Here is a 24,593-nt window from a genome sequence, read left to right as displayed (position 1 = left end):
GTTGTCTAAATGCAGATGTCAGAACTTACAGGGCTGGCTATCTAATGGGCTTTCATAATAAGATGTGAATTGGTCATGGAAAAAAAAAACAACCACCCAATAAAACTGTTCTTCTTAAAATAATTATTGTTTTGTAATGCAGTGTATACCAAGTAATCAGAAAGTTTTGTGGTAAAAAATCCATAGTAACATCAGAAAATGCATTTCTTTGTGGACAGTGCCATTATTATCTTCATCACACTGCAAATCAATACACTGCAGATGCTTGAAAAAAATGGTAAGAAGTTATGAGTAAGACACTGAATGAAACCTGAGAGGTTTAGTATTTACTTCTGGTTCATCCACAGGCTGTCTGTGGGACCTAAAAAACAGTGAAGATTTTCTTGTTATCACAATTTCCCCTCTGTAAAATGGAGATAACAATATTTTCCTTCTTTCCAACATCTTTTTTGCCTTTCTTTTCTATTTGGAATGGAAGCTTCTTGAAACTGGGAATGTATCTAATTGCATATTATGTATTCATCATGACAAATGAGGGATCTCTAGCAACTACAATACAAATAGCAGAATGAAGAAACAAACAAGAAAAGGGTAGAAAAAAATCAGGATAACTGAGAAGAAAAATGAAAAAAGCGCTCCTAGCTAAAAAAAAAAAAAAAGAAAAAAAGGCGGAGAGAGGTAAGTCAAGTAAATGATCATGGAATTAGGCAAAAGAACTTAGACAAATTGAAGAACAAGAAGACAGAAAACAGACAAAATAGACAGAAATATCAACAGAGCAAAACTCCAGAACCAGAAAAACAGAGTGATGAGGAAACAGAGGGTTTGAGACAGAAGTTCCAAGGCACTGCAGACTAGAAAAAAGATGGTAGGCAAAAAAAAATATTTAAAATGTTAAAAATATTTTTACGATGGTCTTAGACTGAACTCAGATAATAAGGGAGAAAATTCAATATAAAATGACCTCTCGGTCCCTATACAAAGGTCCCCTCTTGCATACTCTGAATATCCAGAACATCCAGTGAGTCAGTTGCAATTTGGGTGTCTGGGGATATAGAGTTGGGCCAAGTGTTGGGTGCACTTGGGAAAAACATAGAGGGCCATGCCCAGAGCAGTCTTATGGAGGAGTGGTGTGATGTCAGCATTGCCTGGGGAAAGAACAAATTCTTGCAGGTCACTGAAAATCAAAAGTGCTTTCCAGGAAGCAAAAACCTGACCAACAAAAAAAGAACACAATCATGCATGAATGATAAGCAAATACAATTCACTTTCAGACATGCAGCTTTGAGTCACAGAGGAGTGCATGCAACCTTTCTTTTTTATGACTCAAAATATAATGGGGTATTTGCAACATTACAGAAAGTCTGGAGTCCATCTTGCATGTCACTTTTCCCATGGAGTTCCAAGCAAGTAAGACCTATTCCTTAGATTAGCAGCTTTTCGGATGACAAAATACAGTCCAGATATAAAAGCTAGACATTTTTAAAATTCAAATCATGTTGTGACTTTTCTCTTGGGGCCTGTGTCTTTCTTTCTTGAGAGGTGGCAAACACAAATTTACAGGGATGTGTATAAATGAAAGGGAGAGGGGGCTGGAAAAGACTCACGTTGTTTATCAGTAAAGATGCAGCAAGAACAGCTCAGGAAATCCCCTGTCCCATGTCCCCAACTGTTATTTTACATCAGAAGATTTGCAGGCCAATTTGCTGGGGCTTGGATTGTGCATTGCATGGATGACCTTTGCCAAACAAGTTAAAAGAACAACAACTAAAATAGGCCCCAGTAGGTGTGATTTTCTATGTTTAGTTTTTGGCCAATTCATTTCCAAAACAAATACAACAGTAATACTATATGTACGGACTGGAACCACCAGTACTGTCTCATAAATGAATTCAATCACACTTCTTCCCAAGGCTGAAGTATTTGTTCTACATACATACAATTTAAACACCACATATATTAAGAAACACTTTCCTACAAAGCAGAACAAATGAATCATGAAATCCATCAAATGAAGCATATCTAGATCATGCACATAAAGAGCTCAGCACAAGGAATTCCTGTTTGATATGCTACTGAAATAAAACCACTTCTATCACCAAAATAACTTTATTACTTGGCTACTGAGAGTTTTAAAATATTCATAGAATCATAGAATATCCAGAGTTGGAAGGGACCCACAAGGATCATTGAGTCCAACTCCTATTCATCTTGTTCCATCTATCACCTTCTCTTAACAGAAACATCTTGGGCTTTTTTTGCATCTTCATGCAATGGTGAATTCTCCAAAGAACAAACATCTCCCATATTAATGTAAGAGAAAGATTATTTTTTGATATTGAAAACATGAGCAATGTAGAAGATTTGACTTTTGTTTGGGGGAGGGGAAGAAAGCAACCATGCTAGAATGAGTATTTTTATCCTGATGTACCACAAAATAGAAGTACCAGTAATAGCTATCAGTTTTCAACCTCATTTATATTGTAATCACAATTAAAGTAAACTGATGTAACTGTGGTTTCAACAATCCTAAATACTATTAAACCAAAGTTTCATAGCGATGTAACTACACTGGCTTTAAGTAAATCTAATTACACCTCTGTCAATTTTTAAGTATAAACAAGTCTTTGGTGATGACATTAGTGAATCTCCCGCATTATGCCAGTGAACACCACCACTGCTCATTCCTGAGTCACTGTGCCAGCCCACCTCCGTGCCACGGGAATAATCCTTGGAGCTGTGGTTGCAGCTGGAGGCCAAGATGTTGTACTCAAGCCTTCAGAGAGGTACAACATTCCAATGAAATGTTGGGAAATGTCCATTTGATACAGGTTTCTGCCTCAGTGAAAGGGCTAAATCCAGCACGGGTGTTTGAGATACAGCTCTGATTTCCACATAGTAAACGTTTAAAACTGGTGCTGAGTTGTCTCTTCTTAAATGTGATTTCTACAATTTCTACCTGAAAGATGTTTTACTTATTTTTCATCTTAGTTTACCATGCTTCATATTTTGGGAGTGAATCACTGACATCCAGCAAAGTACAATTTTTACTAGCATTGCTTCAGCTTTAGATTGGCAGCTCAGGTCCACATGCTTGACCAGGCACAGTCTTTTAAGAGATAATGGTCAGGCTCTAAACTCATCAGACAATAATCTCATGAGTTGTCCAAATAAAAGCTATAAAGATATAGATAAATAGCATGTATACACATTCTCATTATTGTAGACTGGGAGCTTTTGTTTAAGATTGCAAGCCAAAATGCACAGGGAGAGACTATACATTAGAAAGCATACAAATTATACTATAGAAAGGCAGTAAACAGTTTGGTAATCAATTCTGCATCAACTTTCAGGCCGATAGAGTGTCAAATAACTGGTCTTCTCTACTTGTCATTGGAAGGGGATAGATAATTGATGATGTGGTTATATTTCTTCTGAAGACTTGGGGACAGGCACACACAGATTCGGCACAGACCATTTTTGCATCAGTCAGGTGCTTATAAGTCACCCAGGGTTACTTCTCATAGACCAGAGACGGGTGGCTTCTCTGAAAAAAAGCAAGTTAGGTGAACTCTCAGTTAGGTGAGCTCTCAGTGAGCTCATTCCAAGACCTGTAGGAACCATATAGCAATCCATGCCCTTATCAGTTAAATATTTTGCAGCAAGGGAAGCCATCCAAGATCACACAGCCTTGGAAGAAAGGTCACAGTCAGGTTTCTGAAGAAAAGTCAAAGTCTAAGAGAAAGGGCTGGGAGCTAGGAAGCATACTGAGGCTAATCTCTACAGCTATGGGAGAGAGTATTAAAATGTACAGGAACAGGTACCAATTAACATTTGGCAAGGAGGCAGAAAAGCCTCGGGAATATACCAGAGGATTTCATCAGGATAAACTTGAACAAGAACTTTTTAAGCTCAAGAGCTCAAGGCAAAGATAGGTTCATTGTTGTATGTGTGGGAGAGGAGGCAAAACTGTACTACTATTTTCTGGGAAGAAAAGACAGTACTCCCATGCCCTTTTGGTGAGAAAGAAGGTAAATCCACAATGTGTGGGTGAAGTGCAAAGTTCTGCAAGGTTCCCTTTGAGTTTCACAAAGAAATGAGTATTTCTGGAGCCCCAGCTCTGAAAAAATACTCTTAAGAGTTTGTTTGTAATGGCTACCTCTTGCAAATAAATAGAGCATTTGAATACTAATTAAAAAACTCTCCCATAACCTAAAGGAAAAGTGAGTATACCACAGTGATATTTAAAGTACATTGCAGCAAACTACCAGAATTCCACAGAGCTGGAACCAACCTGGTAGACCTGAGCAGATTAGTCATAGCCAGCTGGTTTTCCACTCTATCCCACGGAGCCCATACAAGATTTTCTATTACCTAGGCAAAACTCTGCTTCCCATTACCCTAAATAACAATAGCTGACTGTATGTTGAGCCCTCAACATGTCATGGCACAAAGTGTCCTCCTGTTATAACTTTGGATCAACCAATGTCATCAAGTTTTGAAACACAACTTAAAGCAGAAGCACCAATAGCTTGGAGACACAAAGCTTAGGTGGGAGATTTCAGAGCATCCCCTGGACTGATCCAGTACAACTATAGTAGTAAATTACACAGCCTCAGTGCTGTGGACTGGGGTGCTGGGACTTGGTCATGCTATTAAAACATTACGAAGGTCCCTGGCACAATTTTAGCCCAGGTCTGCTAGTGTTGCTCAGGAGTCAGAATGGGTCAGAGCCCTAGGGCCTCAGGCCATGCTCCAGAGGATGGGGACATGCAGCAGGGTGGCTGTGGCCAGAAGGTGCCACAGAGCTGGAGAGTGCTCAGGCACCACTCCGCTCTTGGGTTCAGATGTAGCTGTTCAGTCCTCCGATGTGATTTCTTGAGGCTTCTGCATCTCCCTTCTCTTGGGTGCTAAGTCTGCAGTGTGTGTGTGAGAAAAGGGTTTAAAGACATTTGATTCATCTTAATGAGGCACAGATTTACTGGGGAAAAAAAAAAAGAGAAGAAAAGTTTTCAGAGATAGAAAACATTGTTTCCTGCCTGCTTTAGCCTCAAGTCCTTATAGGATGAAAGTTGCATTTATGCTGTATTAGATATGGAAGCAACATGCAGATAAGAGATCTGTGTCTCTTCCAAGACAAAAATGTGCTGGCTTCAGCCCTGTACATTGTAGCTCTTACGGTAGATCAAAAGTAACTTAAAGTAGGGGCGATGGCTTTCTGACAGTGCAGATCAAACCTCCAGACTCTTTTTATTAGTCCCATGGTTTTGAGCCACTTCAGGTCAAAGAGACACCGAGACCGTCTTGTCTCTGCTGTTGGCAGGCATGGGGAGAAGGAACTTCCTCCCCAACCTGATGGGAGGCAACATTTCACAGCTATGCACTGAAGCCGTGCTCAGATTTCAGGGATTTGCTTATTGCCTCATGTGCCGAAGTACACGAAAGGATCAGATGCTCTCAGTGAACCAGGTTCCTGTTTTGAAAGACAGAAGAAAGCAAGACATAGATAACTTATCTGTGTTTGTAGCAAATTTTCTTTTTTTTCTCTTATATTATATGGGCAATAAAAAACTATTTACAAGGCATACAAACTTCAGTTTATAGCTAGAAAGATGTTTCTCTCTGTCTGCGTTGTCTCCGCAAGTGTCAAAACAGACTTGTATTTCATACCAATAAAACATGAATTTCATGCCAAGAACAGCAAGAAACAAAACAAAATGAAGCTATTTCCTCAGAAAAAAAAATAATAAAAAATCTGACTCTTACAAATCTGCCTCTGATTCTGTAATTGGGCTGGTGGGACCAGACACCATGGGAACCCGTACAGCAGCCTGCCTGTGCGGATCCATTCCAGTAGGCCCCCCTGTAGTCTCCAGACCATACTGGGAGGGTGCTTCTTTCCCCTGATTAGTTCCTTACTTCTCAAATGTTCCAGCTCATTTCAGAGGGTGAAGGGTTGTGAATTTAGCCCAGAGTGTGAAATCCAGAGTTATTGCTAGAGCTGGTTAAAAATTTTTCCAATGGAATGTTTTTTTTCCATCAGAAAATGCCATTTTGTCAAACCAAAACTGCTCTCTGAGGCATGTTGATTTTCACAACCTTTTGTTTGGGGGAAAAAAATTGGGAAGAAGTATTGTGAGAAGGTCAAAATATTCCATTTCAACATTTCTGGAATGGAAGCTATGGGGGAGGAGGTGTTTTGCAAAGCTACTTTTAGTTTCAAACTGTAATTTGCTTTCTGTCACAGAAAGAAAAGTATTGTGATAGAAGGACTTTTTTTTTCAGTCATGGCAATTCATTTGTTTTCATTCTGGTTTAAACCAAAGTAAATGTTAATTTCATAGAACTCCTATGGAAACAGAAATTTCTTGTTTCACAGCATTAGTTAGGGCTATATTACAGCTTTGAATTTATTGGAGATACACTTTATCCATCAATCTTTGCAACAAGTGTTTAGATAGTTATTTGATCCTAGCAATTTTCTTGGTTAAATGAAAACCAACATTCATACAACAACACTTGGCTTGAATAAATGGTCACAGATAATGAACAATGAAAACATAAAACAGGCAAATGTGACAGCTGATTGTGATTTGTCATAGTATTCTTGTACAGATTTTAAACCGGTCAGACAGATTTTATGCTTGTTAACTCTGAAATGAAGATAAGTAGTAGATCTTAATATATTTTGAGTAATGTTTTTAGATACGGCCTTGCTTCAGCAAGAAAACTAAACTTCTTGTTAGGTTCATCCCAGCTGAATAAGAATGTGCTGAATTAAACATGGTCATTTATTTTTTTTTAATTTGATAATAAAATATTTTGTCCTCATTGTATGTCCTTAGTGCTCTTATTTTCTTTTCATCACTTGATGTTCTAAGCCTGGTAAAGCACAGAGAGCATAGGTCTGTCACAAATAAATAAAAGGATTAAACACTCAGTTTGTTATCAATGCTCAGGCCTTACAGAGATTTTTCCATATTTATACTTTTCTAGCCACAATCTCAATACCTCCCTCTTGAACAATTAAAAAATCCAGAACTGTGTGTTGACTTACAACACATTCGCACATCTAAAAGGGTGTTGAAAAACTAGGGGATCAAAGACGTTAAAGCATATTGTGGACCTAAAACAAAGAGTAGCACCATTTGTTTGATCCTGTTAAATTTCTAAAAATATCTGCTCCTTTAATAAGACAGTAGCGTGACTCATAGGAACCTAGAAACCTGGCTTTAGTAGAGACATATTGCCAGTGCCTTGTAGGCAGAACAGATATGTCCAACTCCCTGAGAGAGGAGGTGCCATCATCACAAGGGACGGCCTCTCCTTCAACCACTCCTGCTGGCCCAGTGCCAACACATCAACAACTTTCAGGCCTGTCCAGTTAGTCCCTCAAAATCATGAAGGGGGGTGGGGGGTGTTAAAAACTTCTGGCTCACAAAAAACGATGAATGTCAGGTCCTTCTTCTGCTTTCTGATCTTTGAACTTAATTCTTAAAGGCCATCTGAGAGCTCCAGTTATTCACCTCACCAACGGATGGGAGTTTGGTGTGGGAGGAGAGAATATCAGAAAACATCAAATGTCCCACTTCTTCAGATGCATTCTTCTGCGTCATTTGCAGATGCAGAGGTGATGACTCCTGTCATATGTAGCTTGCAAAAGAAGAGCAGTAAATCTTGACTGTGATCGACAAAGTATTATTCTTTTTTAAAGAAGTAACACTAGCTCTTCAGGTAGCAAAAAGCATCCTGAGCCTAGCTATACTTTAAAGGTTACGAAGATATAAAAAAAAGAAAACACCGTAGTTCAACTCAACTGGAGAAGGACTGGGCCCTAAGTAGCGCCCTCTTCTATCTATGTTGTTTGGCCCCTCAGTTTCATGTGTGAATTATAAAGTGTAAGGCAGATCAAATCCAAAATGTATGTTTTGATGGATGAATTAGAATACCTGTGTATATGAATTCAGTATCACAATATAAGGAAAGCTTATGTATGTCCTTTTTGAAGTATTCACAGGATGAAATAATCAACTATTGTTGTTTAAAAAAAAAAAAAAACTCATTTCTTTAGAATATGAACTGTGTTACAGTTTATAAACAGCATAATGTAACATTCTTCATCAGGCATTTATAGAGACAATAAAAGCTACAGGAAAAAGGCTTTACTTAGAGCTTAAACACATACTCTGTGTGCCTTTCAGGTTGCTTTCAGACTCTTCTTGCTTGTGCTGTCATGAGAGCTTTCTATTCCCTCTTCCTGTGGCACAGCATTGGCACAAATCCCCTGTTTATGCCTCCATTTGGTGCCAGCCTCAGAAAATGACTTCTTCAACCCTCCTTAGTTTGACCAGTGTCTGCATGTGGACACTGTTCAGAGGTGCAAGTGTAGGGACACAATCCTAACAAGCAGCAAGGGGTACATATAAATTGTAGTTGCTTTGTCTGACAATTTCCTGGACTCGGGTATTAGTTCCTCAGTTGATGTTCTGCAACATTTTTTTTCTTTGCTTGTTTTTAATTTAGAAGAATGGGCTAGAGTGACCCTTTCCCTCCCTTTTTTATGGCCTATTGCCATTTGGATTCCTAGGCAATGGATCAAGTTCTGTGCTCTGTTAGAAACCATATTTTTCAAATAACATTGTCCCTTCTACACAACAGCCATCTATGTCAAATGCATAGCTCAGTGGGCTGCTGCAGTCAGATGGGGATTACGGTGGTGTCAATTGCTTGAGCTTTTCTACCTTATTTACAAGGAATGTTCCTTTTTCCTTTTAGTTTCTGAACACAGCAGGGATTAAAATGAAAAATAAGAAGTGAGCAACTCAGTGGCTGTGGAGACATGCCTTCGATCAGGTGCGGACAGGCTGCTGCACATGGGCTGCGAGGTGGCTGGACCCAGGCCAGCTGAGCACAACTGCATCCTCAGAGGGGCAGCACAGAAGAGGTCAGGCTTTCCTTCCAGGCCAGCTGGGTGCACAAGTGGAAAGGCACCAGCCAAGGGCACCGGGCTGTGTAATCGTGCCCTGAGTCTTCTCCTGCCGTGCAGGTTTGTTTTCCAGTCAGCCTTTTGCCCCAGGCACTCTCTCAGATGTTCTCAGGACATGCTCATAGTGTTGTTCTGACTGTGTCTGTGGTACTTCTGTCCCTCTGATACTCCCCTTGGCTGCTCCAGCAGGAGTGGGCACACACAGCTGCATCCATCAGTGCCAGTGTTGTGTTCCCAGAAACCCTTCAAGGTACAGTGGTGTCTATGAGCCTCAGTAAGCAGGGCTTGCAGACACTGCTCTCCTTCCTTCCCTGTCTCCAAGCAGAGCAGCCATTACCTGCTGCCTCGTTAGCCCGAATGGAAGAGTTGCTTCTACACCCACCAGCCTTAACGAGGCCTAACCCAGCTCACTGTAGTGATCACAGCTGACACAGCTATGGTGTACCCTTTATCCCCAAAGTGCTCACTAACCCCAGCTCATCGTTTGCATCCTTGTGTATCAAATGCTTCTGACCGAAGTCCCAGGTCCTCTCACCATGTTAGTGGGGGGCTATGTGAGAAGAGCTGGCTTTTGGGATACACCTGTAGGTGGTAAGACGTGAACCCCTGAAATGTAGCCAAGACTCTATCAACTGCCTGATGATAAGGTCAGGGGCAGTAGGCAAGACTGAGGCAGGACGTAGAAGGGAATATTGTGTTCGATTGAAAGTTAGGGGTCAAAAACTTGGCTTATTTGTGTATCATAGAATCACAGAATGGGTTGGGTTGTAAGGGACCATAAAGACCATCTACCTCCAATGTTCTGCCATGAGTAGAGATGCCACCCACCAGACCAGCTTGCTCAAAGCCCCATCCAGCCTGGCCTTAAACACTTCAAGACATGGGGCATCCACAACTTGGATGTAAACTGGATTTATCCCACAGAAAAGAAAAAATAATTCCTTTCTTAGCTTGCTCATTTTTGTTGTTATTCTTATAGGTTCGTGGTGCAATTTAATGCACAAATCTGTGTCCTCCTGACCTTTAGAAAAGGTATCACTTTCAGTCAAAGAAGTGCATTCTACGACTTGCACTGAAGCCTCCGTCCCCGCCTACGTGCACACTCAAACCTTCTGCAAACAACGTGGCATTCAGAAGGAATCTTCTCTTTGGTAGAAAGTTTTCCACAATTACATAAGTGAAGCCTGTGAGCTGATGCGGAGGTAGCTGAAAATGTGAGAGTGAGATTTACAGTAATATAATTAGCTCACTTACAGTAAGAGGGAATGATCTTTCCCGCGTTAGAGTGAATGCCATAGGAGCCTCCCGCTACTTCTTCCGTGAATCACATTTCCAGAGGCATTTCTGAGAGCCAGCCACCCTCAGGTGTTGAGCAGCATTTGTTTGTGCTGTGGGTGAAAAATGCCTGTGCGCGCACACAACCTGAATTTGATTAAGCAAACAAGGGCAAAGAAACCAGAGGGCTGTGGTTTCTTTGAATGTCTGTCTGTCTGCTCGGTGACAGAGCCAATGCTTGTAGTCTCGGCCACAATACCTTGACTCATCACACAGTCTAGAAGAAGTGTTCCCCCCGGGGGGGCAGGAGCTGAACCACATGCGCGCACCCGGGAGCAGCTCAGGGAGCACCGAGGGCCTTATCAGCCCTTCTCTAGGCTCCACTTCTTCTCTCACCCGCACCGTGGTAAACCAGGAGTCCAAGATTTATCGCATCGGCATAAGCAAGTGCTTTAACTTCTGCCAGGTTGAACAACTTTAAAAGAACTGCTTTGGCCCAGGGACTGAAACACATGGTTTGGAGCAACCCTAAGTTCCCTTCCAGGCTCTGCCTGGGCAAGTAATTTATCTTTGGTGTACCAGCAATAGAGTACTGCCTCTCAGTTCACAATAAATAATGTCTTGTGTGCATAACAACCCTTATCTACCTGCCAGGCACGTTGTGAGAATGAATGGATGTTTTTAAGGAGTTCTGTAAGCCATCCATGAAAGGAGTTACAAGTGTGCAGCATGTAATTATTGCCATTATCTTGCACAACCATCCAGGTACTGAAGGAGCCTAGGTTTTGTACATGCAAGGCAGTAAGGGCATGCTACAGCACCAGACTTGCAGAAAGAAGAGGTAGAAGAGGTTTCCACTCCATAACAGTTCCAGGTGAGCCTCAGTCCTTATTCCAAGTGGAGCTAAGTACGGGACTGATGTGATTTTTTTGTTGTATGTCGGCTGGGTGGATTATAGGTACTGGGTAAACTACAAAGGCCTGGGAGCAAGGACCAGAAGCCAAAACACCTTTGTTCCACCTGACTTGACTGTTACCACCACTGGATTACACAGCCATGTCTCTTCTTCTGCCCCTCTTTGGTCCTATTAGCTCCCTTTTGCACTGCAGCACAGCTTTAATTTGAACAGTGGAAAATGCCCTAGACCATACTGAAGAGATTTAGCACGGATGAGGAAAAGCACCTGAAATCTCGGGTAAAATCCATAGAAATGGCCCACACTATTTACCTCTGAGTCATAGAGAGAAAGACATTTTTTTTAGCAACACACTGCCCGACTTGAGCACAGATGTATGTAGAGAGCAAGACAACATCTGAGGTAAGTGTTGTATTTTGACATAACAGAGTGACCTGAGTCATTACAGGCTTGAGCCAAGCCTTCCTTTTTGCATTAGGAGACATAGTTAGGGAATTACCTATAAGCAGTGGAAAGGACTGTTACATGACAGCCAGGTTCTTGCACTCACAGCAAGGGAATTATACCCTCTGTGAGCGAAAAAAAAAAAAAAAAAAGCCACCAAAAAAACCTTGGGCAGCTACAGATTATGCCAACTGCCTTACATTTTGTCTTATGCTGGGCCTTATGCACACTGGAGATACAGGCAGTGTAAAGTTGTTAGTCATCCTCACCTGGATGGTCAAGGGAGGTCTCTCTGGCTCCAAAGAGAGTGCAAACAGCTTTATAGCACTGAGGCATATGCAAGAAGGTGTCTGTGCTCAAGATTTTTTCAATTCACATAAACATGGTAAAAGAAAAGAATTAACATATTCCTCATTTTATGGGAAGAAGGACCAAAGATAACACGTAACTTTCTGGAGGTCATCCAGGAGCTTGTGACAGAGGCAAGACCTGGAATCCTGAGACCTGACTTGTTCCTTTTTCCTCTCCTTGGAATATCAGTCTCCAGCTTTGAGTATAAATATGCTGATTCTTAAGGTAAAGTGGCTTAGCAATTAAAGTGCATCTATGGGCTATAAACTCAAAAGGCAGGAATGCCTTGTGCTCAGCTGAGATCTGAAAGTGTCTCTCGATAAAATAAGGATGTGAATCCCTATAGCTCTGAATAAGGAAATAACACTAATACTTTCTTTGTGAGTGGTAAAGTGGTTTTTTGCAGTGCTAATGTGTCAGCTTCTGTGTAAGAGAACTTCATCCCTTCCCTGCCTTCCCAGGTAAATTCCTCCTGCATCAGAAAAAAACGTATACCCGTAGAAAGAGGGGAAAATCCCTCAGTGTCATCAACAAAAGGTTAAGCAATCACAGGATGGTTGTGTGTAAAAGCCCTTATATAGCCCCTCTGGGACAACCATTTTAACACTGAGCTTTTACTGTTGCTTTTATGGTTGGTCTGTCAGTAAATACTCAAGACTCTATCAAAAGCCACTATATTTCTGATTATTCTTTAGAGCTAGGTACTTCCCTTGGGTCTAAACCGTCATCCCACCTTTATGATGAAGGCACATATTCCTTATCACTTCTGGTCTAGATCCATGCTTCATGGTTGAGGTCAAAGCTGTTTGCAACCAGAGTAATTCTGCCACTCCATTGCAGAGGATCCTGAGATCTTGCCTTCTCTATTCACCACATACAGAGAGACACGCTAATTTACAGACAAAATATTTCCTCTGAATATCTGAAAAATCAGTCTGAGACCACTCTTCTAAAGCTAATGGCAATGAGATCCTTGATTTTGGTGGGAACAGGATCTACTTTAAGCAGAACAGCAAGAAATCATATGCAGTTTGAGTGTTTAGACTTTGCAGTTAGTTAGTAGTCTCATGCACCTCATTTCACCTGTATTTTAAAAGCACACTTCTGTTATCCACCATATAGCAGGGTAGTTTGCCAAGGTGGGGTATATTCAAATAGATGCACAGTTAAATTAATGATTTTGCCCTTCACTGTTACCATATAAGCAGCTCAATATTCACTGCATGCTCTTATATTGATTTTGATTCATTTTAGTTTATTTTGTTTTATTTATTTTATTTATTTTTATTTCTATTTTAATTTCTGTAGATTTTACTCATTGTTCTCATGGAACAGAGGGGTAAGAAAGAGCAGGAGCCTGATTCAAAGCTGCTGTAATCAGCCAACAGACTTCCCTTTGCTTCAGTCTTGGATCATACCTTGAGCAAGGTTGTGGGCTGGTAACAAATCCTTTGAAAAGTTTTCATTTAGCCCATGACAGAAAAGCACCCCTCTGCTGCCTTGTCAAAATCATAAAAAATGCATTCTGCAATTCATACTGCTTAAGCACTGGAACATGTTATTAGGAAAAGCTACACGAACCACAATGATATTCTGCATGCCAAAGGCTGGCTTTTCACTCAAGTCAGTGGTATTGGTGGTAATCATTCAAGCCCAACCTGAGTGATTTTTCTGGAGAACCCAAAGACACGTGTGTGGAGTTCTTGTTTTCACTATCGATGTGGTCTGGGTGACAGACTTTCTTATTTGCTGGGAAGTAGCAGAGAAATTAGGTCTCCAACAGAAGGCTGCATTTTGTGCCCATGATCCCAGCAGGCTAGGTGGTGGCTTGTACCAGGAGGTCCAGTAGTTCTCAGAAGTGTGTCTGTCCTCTTCTAGGTAAGACAGTTTTGCTTTCTGAACTTTGGCAAAGAGCAGCTGATTTTGCAGAAGGGGAATATGCAGAGCGAAACCACTGCAAACGCTGATCCTACTAGAAATAACAAGCTCTCCCTTCCCACTGTTTAGAAATGGAAAGTACAGAAATTCCAGTGATTCATTCTCTTATCTACCAGAATGAGGAGAAAAAACCCACCTAAATAAAAGTGAAATCTTTTACTGAGACATATGGTTTAACATGAAATTCTGTTAACCTCTTACTTCGGGGTAAGAGACGATGAATCCTGAAATTTTATATTCACTTCCCTCCTAAGAATTCGTCTGAAGTGTGCGGGCTGGCAGGCTATCCCTGTCCAACTTGGTCTCATGGGTTTCCCACCAATCTCCTCTCTAGATAACAAAGATACTTTGATGCTTTATCCCATCTGTTTTTTTTTTTTTTTTTTTTTTTTTCTTAAGAAGAGCCCTGTATGCCAGAATGAGCTCTCCTCTATCTTCTCCCTATGCTCTCAGCTCTTTGGCAGCCAACAGAAAACTTCCTCCTGTGCTGACAGTCCTGAGCTCTTCTTCATACTGACATGACTGTGAATAGAGGCAGAAAGAAAGCATTCAAATGGTATCTTCATAAAAATAAGTTAAAAATCCTGATGGGTATTGATTACATCAAGGGAAGGAAGAACCTGATTTGATTTTTTTGATCTTTTCCTGCTCCACTAGTTACTGACCATTAGTTAACTTACAATATTAGCTTAAAGTCCTGATGTTTCTAATCTCATTACAATCATTCATTCCTTGCCCTTCCGATAGCTTAGTTTCTTCATTCATCTGTATAAAGTCAAGAGGAATTGTTTTGTGCAAGAAGAAAAAAGGCTGAGCATTTTAAGTGAATCATATCGTTTTGTGTGTGTGAAATAGATAACCACAAACCACTTATGCCAATGCTGCCACTCATGGGATTTTATTTCAGATGAAATGTGTCCTGACTTCTAAGCATTTGACATCTTTTATTTCTTTCTCTTTTCCTTTTTCTTTTCCTTTTCCTTTTCATTTTCCTTTTCCTTTTCCTTTTTCTTTTTCTTTTTTTTTTTTCATTTTTCCTTTTCCTTTTCCTTTTCCTTTTCCTTTTCCTTTTCCTTTTCCTTTTCCTTTTCCTTTTCCTTTTCCTTTTCCTTTCTCCTTCCTTCCTTCCTTCCTTCCTTCCTTCCTTTCTCTTCCTTTTTTATTTTTTTTTCTGAGACTGTGAGGTATCTGATTACACTCAAATTCATCAAGGAAAAGAAAGGGCTACAAACATATGATTTCATAATGCATCAGAGAGTTTGTGGCTATTATGCCAGAACTACAAAGCGAATGCTATGCACTAGTTGGATATGAATGTAGATGAAAATGGATTTAAACATATGTATGCAATGGGTAGACACCATAGACCAATCATCAGAAGCTTACTTTATGAGCCAGGATTTTTATGAGTCAAGAGAAAGCACAATGCATACGAGCAAAGCAACTGGGAGCTGCAGCAGCTGATCCAGTGACCACATTTCAGACATTAAAAAGTCAGAGTGATCAAGATGGCCAGTGAAATTCCCAAGCAATCAAGCTGTGGTAAAAGCATCTCAGATTCAGTGTTTGGTCTAGACATGAATGAGAAGTGAGGAGGAGTGGGAACAAGGTTCAGTCATTTTAAGGCATAACCCCTTGTCATACCAGGTCAAACGGGTTCAGTGCATTTTAAGACCCTTGTAATGCTTCTTAACAGCTCTCCTGCTCTTCTTCCTACATCAGCTGAGAACTCACTAGTGAAATGACAACATAGCACACAGGAAAGGTGAATCTGTGACTGTCAGTCACATAAAGTGCTCATAAGTCCTCCAGAGATACATAGTATTTGCATACCCAGTCCTCAATGTTTCATCACCACCTTTAATGACAATTCCATGATAGGTAATGGCATTTTTTTCAAGAGATTGTATTGTATCTCATTGTTCAGAAAAACAGACAAACTATAACAACACCAAAACAGACACATTAGTTTTACATGCTAAAAAAGAGATTCATTTAATTGGTAGCTTGTACATTTACATTTGCAGCGGAAGAAATACATGGAGTTATTTGGTGGTCATTGCCTAAGTGCTTAGGTGGCCACTTGATAAAACTCAGCATTGAAATTAATTGGCACACCCACTGGCAGCCCCAGCAGAGAAGCCCAGGAGTAATAATAAAATATCCTCCGACTTCCTGGGAAGGTTCCTGCGGGCTTGACTGGCTTAAGCACATTGACTGCTCTGCATGAGCACATCCGTGGTACTGTTGTCTTTCTCCCTCTCATACATTGCTTAGAGAGTTTGGGCTTGACCTATAAAAGCTCTGTGTTTTGCTCTTTTTAGGTGTGTGCTGCCCTGCAGTCCCTAAAGCTCTGATACAAGTCCCCAGACTCTTTATAAAGATTAAAGAGGGTCAGCTCTGCATGCCGAGCTAATAGCATTACTCCTCTGTTTACTAAGTGGCTCAGTAATTAGGTCCATACCAAGGAACGGGCTTCTGCCCGTTAAGATTTATTCAAGAAGATTTCATATTACTCTCAAAATGCTTTCCACTCTTCATGGAAGTGACTGGCACTTCTAGGTCTTCCCAGCAAAACAAATTAGGCAATGCAGAGCTCAAGGCCATGGTGGCTGGAGCGCTTCTGGCAGAGGGGAAAGATCAGTTCCCTGGAAGCCAAAGCCAAGCTTAGTCAGCACTGCTGCCGTTTTCCCCTTCCCCAGCCCGTCTGGGCAGGGAGCCAGCTCTCAGGGCTGGACTAGGTAAAGACTAACTCCGCAAAGAAAAACTGCATTTCCATCCAGCTGGGCTCCTGTCTGGGCTCGTGGTGGGGAGGGAGTGGGAATGGGCAGCTGGGGCAGGACACTTACAGGTCCTCACTAGGACCGACTTGCTCTGTGTCTGGACCTTCAGGCGCATGGAAGTTGGGGGTGGGCAGTGCTAATGGGTACATGGGGTTTTGGAGATCATACTTTTAGGGTAACCTAAAAGGTGTAACCTTTGGAATTTTACCCTTCATGCTCCAGAGCCCTTAACTCTTATTTCACCTTTCAAATAGAAAAGTATTTTGTAGCCGGTCAGGTTCAGCACAAAAGAAAATCTTGCTCTGGTTGCAAAGCTGCTCGTGTATTTGTTCCTCTGTCTTTCAGAAGTCCCCATCTCCAGCTGTGATGTGCTTTACACTATGAATCTGACTATTCTCAATGATCTTTGTTAAGGAAGTAACACTAAAACTTCATTTGTACTAAAGTTACGCATTTTCACTCAAGAGATTCCTATCACTTAGATGGGTTGGAGAAGAAGAAGTGCAAGGAAACTTTCTCTGCTTGCATCCTCCATAAAAAAGCAGGACACAACAGCAGTCCCTCGGCCATGGGCCTGTTTTTCCTTAATGTCCTTCATGACGCGGACCACTTTAAAGGGGGCTGGAAGGCACTCTTTGTCAAATTTCTAGTAACACATCATGGATCAAGTTTAATTTTTTTTTTCTGAACCAGAGTTACCAACACTAATTGAAACCTGACAATGTTGCCGAGGCCAAATTTCATGAGAACAACAAAGTTATTTAAAAAAAATAAAATGATTCATTCCCCACTCAGTGCACTGTCAGTTACTGGTACTCCCCACGCTTAATGCCTGAGGTAGCTAATGGCATTAACACATGAAAGAAATCATCAACATGCTTTTGACTCCCATTGGAATCCTTTATTAAAATAGTTCTGACACTTTTTTCTCTGTTTGTAGAGCTGGTATGTCAGTAGCCACACGACCAGTACTCTGACCAACGGAGTGATAATTCCCAGAAATACAGAATTTGTTTAGACTGTTCCAGACACAGCCACCTTGACCGGATAACCTCTGTTGGGTTTTGCAATGCCAAATGAGTATCTGTTCTGGCAAGGCAAGGCCACGCTCCAGCAAGGAGCATGGCTCTCCTAGTGCTGCCTTCGGCGGGCAAGATGAAACAAAAGGGTCTCCTGTTTACAGCCATCCTGTTCAGCTGCTCTGGGGATTTTTCCATTCTCTCCTCCTTCCCCACAATGCACACTTTGGCATGGCTTTGCCTTGCTTGGCAAGGGGGGAGTCACAGGGCCACCACAGAGGGTGCTAAGGGCATTTGCTGATGCAGGAGAGTCTCCCACAGCTGATGAGCAAGCAATCAGCAGTTTAAAAACAAACAAGCAAGCAAGCAAACACAGACACAGACACACACACACACACAAAAAAAAAAAAAAAAAAGAAAATATAGAGAATGGTGGTAATGCTGTTTTCAGCAGAGTAAAAGTGGTGACCTATTGCCAGAAGATGGTTCCAAAACCAAGTGTCATTACATTTGGAGAAAGAAAGGAGGACAAGAGGGGAGCTTTAGCCCTCCCCTACACTGATGCTATGTGGGGACCACTACAGTCGTGCTGTTTGCTTTCCCTTCCTGTGCTTCTCCCCACCCTGCACCAGTCCTTTTCACCCAAAAAAGGTGTCTGGTTCCAGCAGCATCTCTGTTGTTGCTTGGTAAATATCAGGGCTCTCGCTTGTATGTGAGCACTTGCTGGCATGTCAAGAATACATTGTTGTCAAAGGCAGGTTTAAGCATTTTAAGAAACAAAAAGCTATGTCGGAAAGGACAATTCTGCCTTCAGAGTGAAGTCACACCCTCTCTCTTTCTTTCCGCTCATTTTGGCTTAAACCAACATTTCCGCTGACGGTTGCTATCAGTGAGAGCTGGATTAATTCCTGGTGCAGGGAGGCAGGCAGCTGCAAGCGCCGAGTGTGTGTATAAGGAGTGAGTCAATAGGGAAAGAGCAGGTCTTGCTTCAGGAGGCACTTTACCCTCCAGAGCAATTAACTGAGCTGCGGCGGCGTCTCCAGACCATAGGCAAGTGGTATTTATCTGGCTTTGCATCTGAAGAGCTGAGAAGGGAAGCGAACATTAACCAGAAATGGAAATTGCTTTGGAAAGATGCAGAGGTTTTGATAAAAGGTTGTGGTCTTAAACAACAAAAGCATTCATCCTTATGCTCATCAGATAGAAGTAAAAGCAGTGAATTAGAATCTAAAATTACAGCGTGCATTCATACATAATGTCACATTAAGCAAGTGCCTACCTTCGGATGTGTTGCCTTCCTATCTCTTGGACTATGTCAACATTTTACAACCACTGGTAAATGGTAGCTCCTGAGGTACATTTATGGTGTCAGACGGGTCTTTGTTTAAAGGGAACATGAGACAATATATTACCAGGAAAGTAAAAAAACAATAATCCAAAGGCTGATAAAAGACAGCTAAGTCAGTGGAAGTGTGTCTAAATCCGGGACATAAATAGCCCAGCTCTCAGATGACCTGCTATTTTGGACAACTTCAAATAATTGCAAAATCTTACAATGGGGAATCTTCCCCATAGCTTCTCTGTTGAACTGAAATCCCTAAGGATTTGTGGGAAAGATATATTTCAGAGTTGGATTTTTTCTTGGTCTTGGGTGGACTAAAAAGCCACATCTCCTGCAAAGCAAAAATTCTAAAAATTTCAATTTGCAACCACAGAAGCATTTTGTTAGTGTCTTACAGCTAATTTGCAGGGACTTGTACATTGCAGTAAAATATTAGAGACATAATATACATAACATACCAAAATATTAAAGTTGTATTATAGTAGTACTAATGCATGATATTTTCATGCTTATAGGCCAACACAGCAATTCACCTTAGAAAAAAAACTAATGCTGCCATCCTCCTTCTCTCCATCATTCCACAGTTGTGAGTTGGGCATGCTAAGCAAGGCACACTGAGTTACCTTCCCTAGAATAGTCCCTCTTCCTCCGTTTCCCTCCTGCCTCTTGTTGTGAGAGGCCTCTCTCAGGTTGTGCCACGCTGCCCATTTCACAGCAGCTAGCAGTAACTGCGACAAGAAGAAGCAATTACTTTTACAGGGAGACACTGTTTGGCTTTCCGGTGGCCCAAAGAACTTGCTTTAATTTCTGCAACTGACTTCAGCACAATAAATTTCAGCATATGGATCCCTCGTGTGGCCATGACCCTAGTTTTCGGACACAGGAAAGTATATTTTTACAGCCTCGCTGTGGTTTGCACTTTCTGCATAGCAGTGAGAAACGTTTCACCTATGCAAAAGCCTGGTCTGGCCGGATTTTCAGCATTATCTAGATGGGGATTCATCAGGAGCACGAGGCAATATCTAAGTTCTGCACCGCTCTCGTTTTTACATTCGGCTTCTTGAACACTCATATCCAGTTTCCTGATTCCCTGAGCATTTGCATGTCCAGTTTTAGATACGTTGTTCTCTTGGTGACTGTGACAGCGGTTATCCAGGGCACATGGCAGAGCCTGAGACATGTGTCACACACACTTCTATAGACCATTTCTTTTGCATTGCTTTGTGTCTGACCTGTTTTTGAGTGCACAAGACCTATTTTTACCAAGCCACATAGGCAGAGCCTATGCACTCCAAATTAGCTCATGAAGTAATTAGACACTCATTTGGGATATTAAGCAACCACAGCCTGGGCTGCTATTTGTGAGTGTGTGAGCCTGGCTGGGGTAGGCTCGCCTCAGCACATATTTATTGCTGCAGCTGCTGCAGCTAGCAGTGACCATGGGATACTTTCTCTTGGTTTTCCTTCAGTCTCGAGATAAGGCAAGTAACTCATTCCAGGACTCTGCATGGAGGTAATTAAAATGTCTGTCCACCTTTGAGATAAATCTCCTGAGGAAGCACTGTGCATCCTTAGCAAGCAGATGGGGTCCACAGCTGGGGACCATAATCTGGGCTGAAGACCCTCCACAGCCCCAGCCGCACTCCGGGCACTGCTCAGCAGGAGCAGCACAAACCACCCGCTGCCGTGGACCCTCTCTTCACTAACTCGGGACATCTCCTGGCATGATGCTGTGCCTGTCCCGCCCTCTGCCACCTGGTTGTCTTGTTTCTGTTCTGCCCTTTGCCACCTGGTTGTCTTCTGCCCTTCCTCAGGCAGCTTGCACAGCGCTGCACCAGGCCATGCAGGGCTGCGGCCTGCGTACCGCCGCTCCGAGTGCGGCGAGGCCTTGTGTACAAAGATGAAGTGTGGTTTTGGTTTTGGACATGCAAAATACAGCTGCGCAGGCTGAGCCAAAACCACCTTTTCCCCTGCCTGCCTTACCCTCCACTTTCATCTTGGTGTTCAAAAACGTGTCCCCTCTGGGATTTATTTACAGATGTGCTGTCGGACTAAAAACGACACAAAAGACCTCTCACTTTCTTACTGGAGTATTAACAGAATAACAGCCATAAGCAGTCCAAAATGTTCTTCTTGTCCTTTTCTTCTGTCCTGTCCTAATTGTTACTTTTGGTGGTGGTTGTTGTTTATTAACCCCGCAAGCCTCAATTACAAAGTCTTGAAAAAAAACAAGTGTTGTGAAATTTCCAGAGCTGGCATTGTGTCCTTCTTGCCCACAGCACGTAGCGTTGTTGCTTAACAATCAACCTAAATACTCCTTGTCCCTTTGCTGCTGAATACATTACACCCATTTGATGCCTCATCTCTTAGACCAGCTGGGAAGTTTAATTAACTATATATATGGGCAAATGTCATTGCAAAGAGTCAAGAAGGATGAGCTTGGTTGGACTTGGTGCTATCTCTCAGATGATGGCTGATGTGCCCAGGGTAACATTGGCTGGGTGGAACTTGGTGTCTCCTTTTCTGTGGTTACATAGACTCCTGTCCTGAAGGATAGTGGCACTTTATGGACTCTAGTTCCAGTGATTTATGGAAACTGTGAAACTTTAGAAACCTGGCCGTGAATGTCCACCTTTCTTCTCCAAATTTGAGTGGTCTCATAGCGGGCTCTGCTGGTAGTACTGGCAGTGCCTGAAATGGAGTCTCCAAAAAAAGCAATCCAACAACAAACAAGCAGCAAAAAAAAATCTATATTCCTCATTCCTCTGTCACTTTCTTCTTTTTTGCTTAAAAAAAAAAAAACTAATAAAAAAACATGCAGTTTACTCTTTGCTTAGTAATGCACTTAATCTCCATAAAAGAGACAAATAATTCCTCACAGCTCAATGGTTTACCTCCTGGATGAATGCTCTTCAAATTAGGAATGGGTAATTGCTATGAGGCTAAATAACTGAGTATTTTTGAGAATAAACAGACTTCTTAGAGACATGAAATATTGCTTTCCAGATTTTCCGTCACCAGATCTTGTAAAAAACATGTGATCTCTTGTAAAGCTGCTGACACAGTTCTGTTATGTTCAGGGTCTGAGTAGCTATAAGTGGAAAATCCATACTTGCTCACAGGAAACAAATGCAGATTCCTCATACTGAACATGAGTTGGATGGAAACAATCCTTCACCTTCTGATTAAAACTTCTGATTCTTAAAAAAATAAATAAAAATACTTCCCATAACTATTTAAAAAGAAGAGTGAAGAGGAAAATCAACTACCAATGTAAAGGAAAATTAATACAAGTCTTTTTGAGATTATTTTTCCTTCCACAGATACTGGATTACAATTTTTTTTAAACAGAATTCTAATCAAATAGTTTGTCTGTAACCTGTCTTCTTAGAAGGATAAATAGACAAATGTAAGAAAAAGAAACTGATAAGGGAAGGGAGATCTTTCACGGTGAATGTTTATTAAATTATATTTTTCATCAAGCATAATAATATTTTTGCTGTCTTCCCTGGTCCTTTGCTGTCCTTCCCTTAAGGGAAGGAAACATAGTAATCACACAGCAAGTTTTTGCCTCAAGTATTTGAAGGATTAAAATAAATCGAAGGTTTCTAATCAGAAGGAATTGTAAAAACTGTTTTCCCAAGCAGTGAGTTGCAAGATTGCAATTGTTCTTAGTACCACTGTTCTCCCAAGCACTGAATTTCAATATTCCATTTTTACATGTAAATTGTCACTGAGTTATTTCAGAGAGAAAAAAAAAATGTTTTCTCCAGAAATAAAACTAGTTTATAAGAAAAGAAAAATAACCTTCATCCTTAATATTCTCCTTTTGTGCCCAAAAATCAGGCTGTAGAGTGGTAGATTTCATGATATTTTTAAAATTTTATTTTTTTAAATCTATATACTATGCCATTGGTACATTACTTCAGCTTGGAATAGCTCCACTGAGAAAACGTGGTGTTGCAGTGTTCTACAGTTGGAGTCAGAGTAGTGAACCAACCCATATATTTATGGTTTAACGTTAATCCCTGAATTTTCTAAGATTGTTTAGAAACAACTATTTTTGTCTTGCAAGATCTGTACTTTGTAAACCTGCACAGTCCTTTAATAGTCAGGAAGAAGGAATTCAGAGGTTACTGCATCTCAGCTGAGCTTTTTTATCAGTTAGAATCAGCTTCTTTTCTACCCAGTTTCTTCTTTTAGTATTGCTGTCACCTTCTTAACAACTTTGGACATTTTCTTTTCATTTTATACCTTGCATATATTTAGACCCTACCAGGTATCCCACTAGTTTAAGCTCTTCTTGAAAAATTTTCTGTTCTGTGTTAACCCAAAAGTTGGTGCAGAAACTCTTGATTCCCTCTCCTACTTCTGATGTCCTGCAGATCTGGCCCAGAAATGGGCATTTTATCTGGAAAATGACAACACAAAAGAAAAATTAAACAAATGCAGAAAAATATAAACATTTTTCCTGGTGCACTTCTCAGAGAATATTTGGATCTGTTATCACTCTGAAAGGCAAAAGATTTTAGCATAAAATTAGAAAATTAAATATTTTTACTTGAAAATGTGGTTGCACTGCCTCCTGGGAGATTATGTTGGGTATCTTCATCTACCAGGTTTTTAAATCTCTGATCCATGATCCTCAGACAACTAAGATACTAGGTGAAAAGGCTCAGCCAACTGTGTTGGCCAGCCAAGAATCTGTGCTTCCATTGGGAGATTTAGAGGTTACCCCATTGATTAAGCTTGAAAATCACCTGATGTATAGCCTAAGGTGCAGGTGATGGGTAGCTGCCCTCTCCACTGCAGGGCTGGAAGGGTCCACACCATTCTCAAATGTGCGATCAGGAACCTGGCACCAGGAAAAATGCTGATGTTCTCCCTTCTTCCTCTCTTTTTGGAAGCTAAGCATGGTGAGAGGGTTTGACTGAGGTCGCTGGATGGCCGGGAAATGTTATCAGGACTGCAGAGTCCAAACAGTGCCAGGCAAGGCTGTTCCCTGGGGTTCCCCTGCTCCTTGCTGGGGCCCAACAACAAAAAGCCACCTGTGTGAAGCCCTCCAGGAAGGGAGACGGAGTTTCCATCTTGAAACCATTTCATCACTTGTCTGGAAGCCAGGTGATTCGTACCTGGCAGCCCTGCAGGAGCGGCTGGCACTGCACTCACTCCTACCAGTTTTCCAGGAAGGTGACGAAAGGAAACTCCCCGCAGCCTTTCCCAAGGGCAGAAGGCAGGTGTGAGTCATGGGATCCTACAGCTGGGTCAGATCATTACAGGCCATCTGTCTGTCTGTCTATAAGCGTGCTATAACCCAGCCCGTATAACCCGGTCTGCTGCAACCGTACTGTCACCCTGGGGAAAGCTAGCCTTTCACAAAATAATATGGACCTGAGTCAGGAGTCAGAGCTGGAGGGGAAAATCCTTAGTAATAAATCTGGAAGGCCTTTGCGCAGAGACGTGAGTCCACCCCAGGGGATTAGAGAGTAGGTACAGGAGCGATGGCTACTCATCTGAGAAAAAAAGAGCATTTGGAGCT

Source organism: Cygnus olor, chromosome 3 (genome assembly GCF_009769625.2).
Source record: "Cygnus olor isolate bCygOlo1 chromosome 3, bCygOlo1.pri.v2, whole genome shotgun sequence".
NCBI classification, from domain to species: Eukaryota; Metazoa; Chordata; class Aves; order Anseriformes; family Anatidae; genus Cygnus; species Cygnus olor.
Note: the sequence above shows the minus strand (reverse complement) of the source record.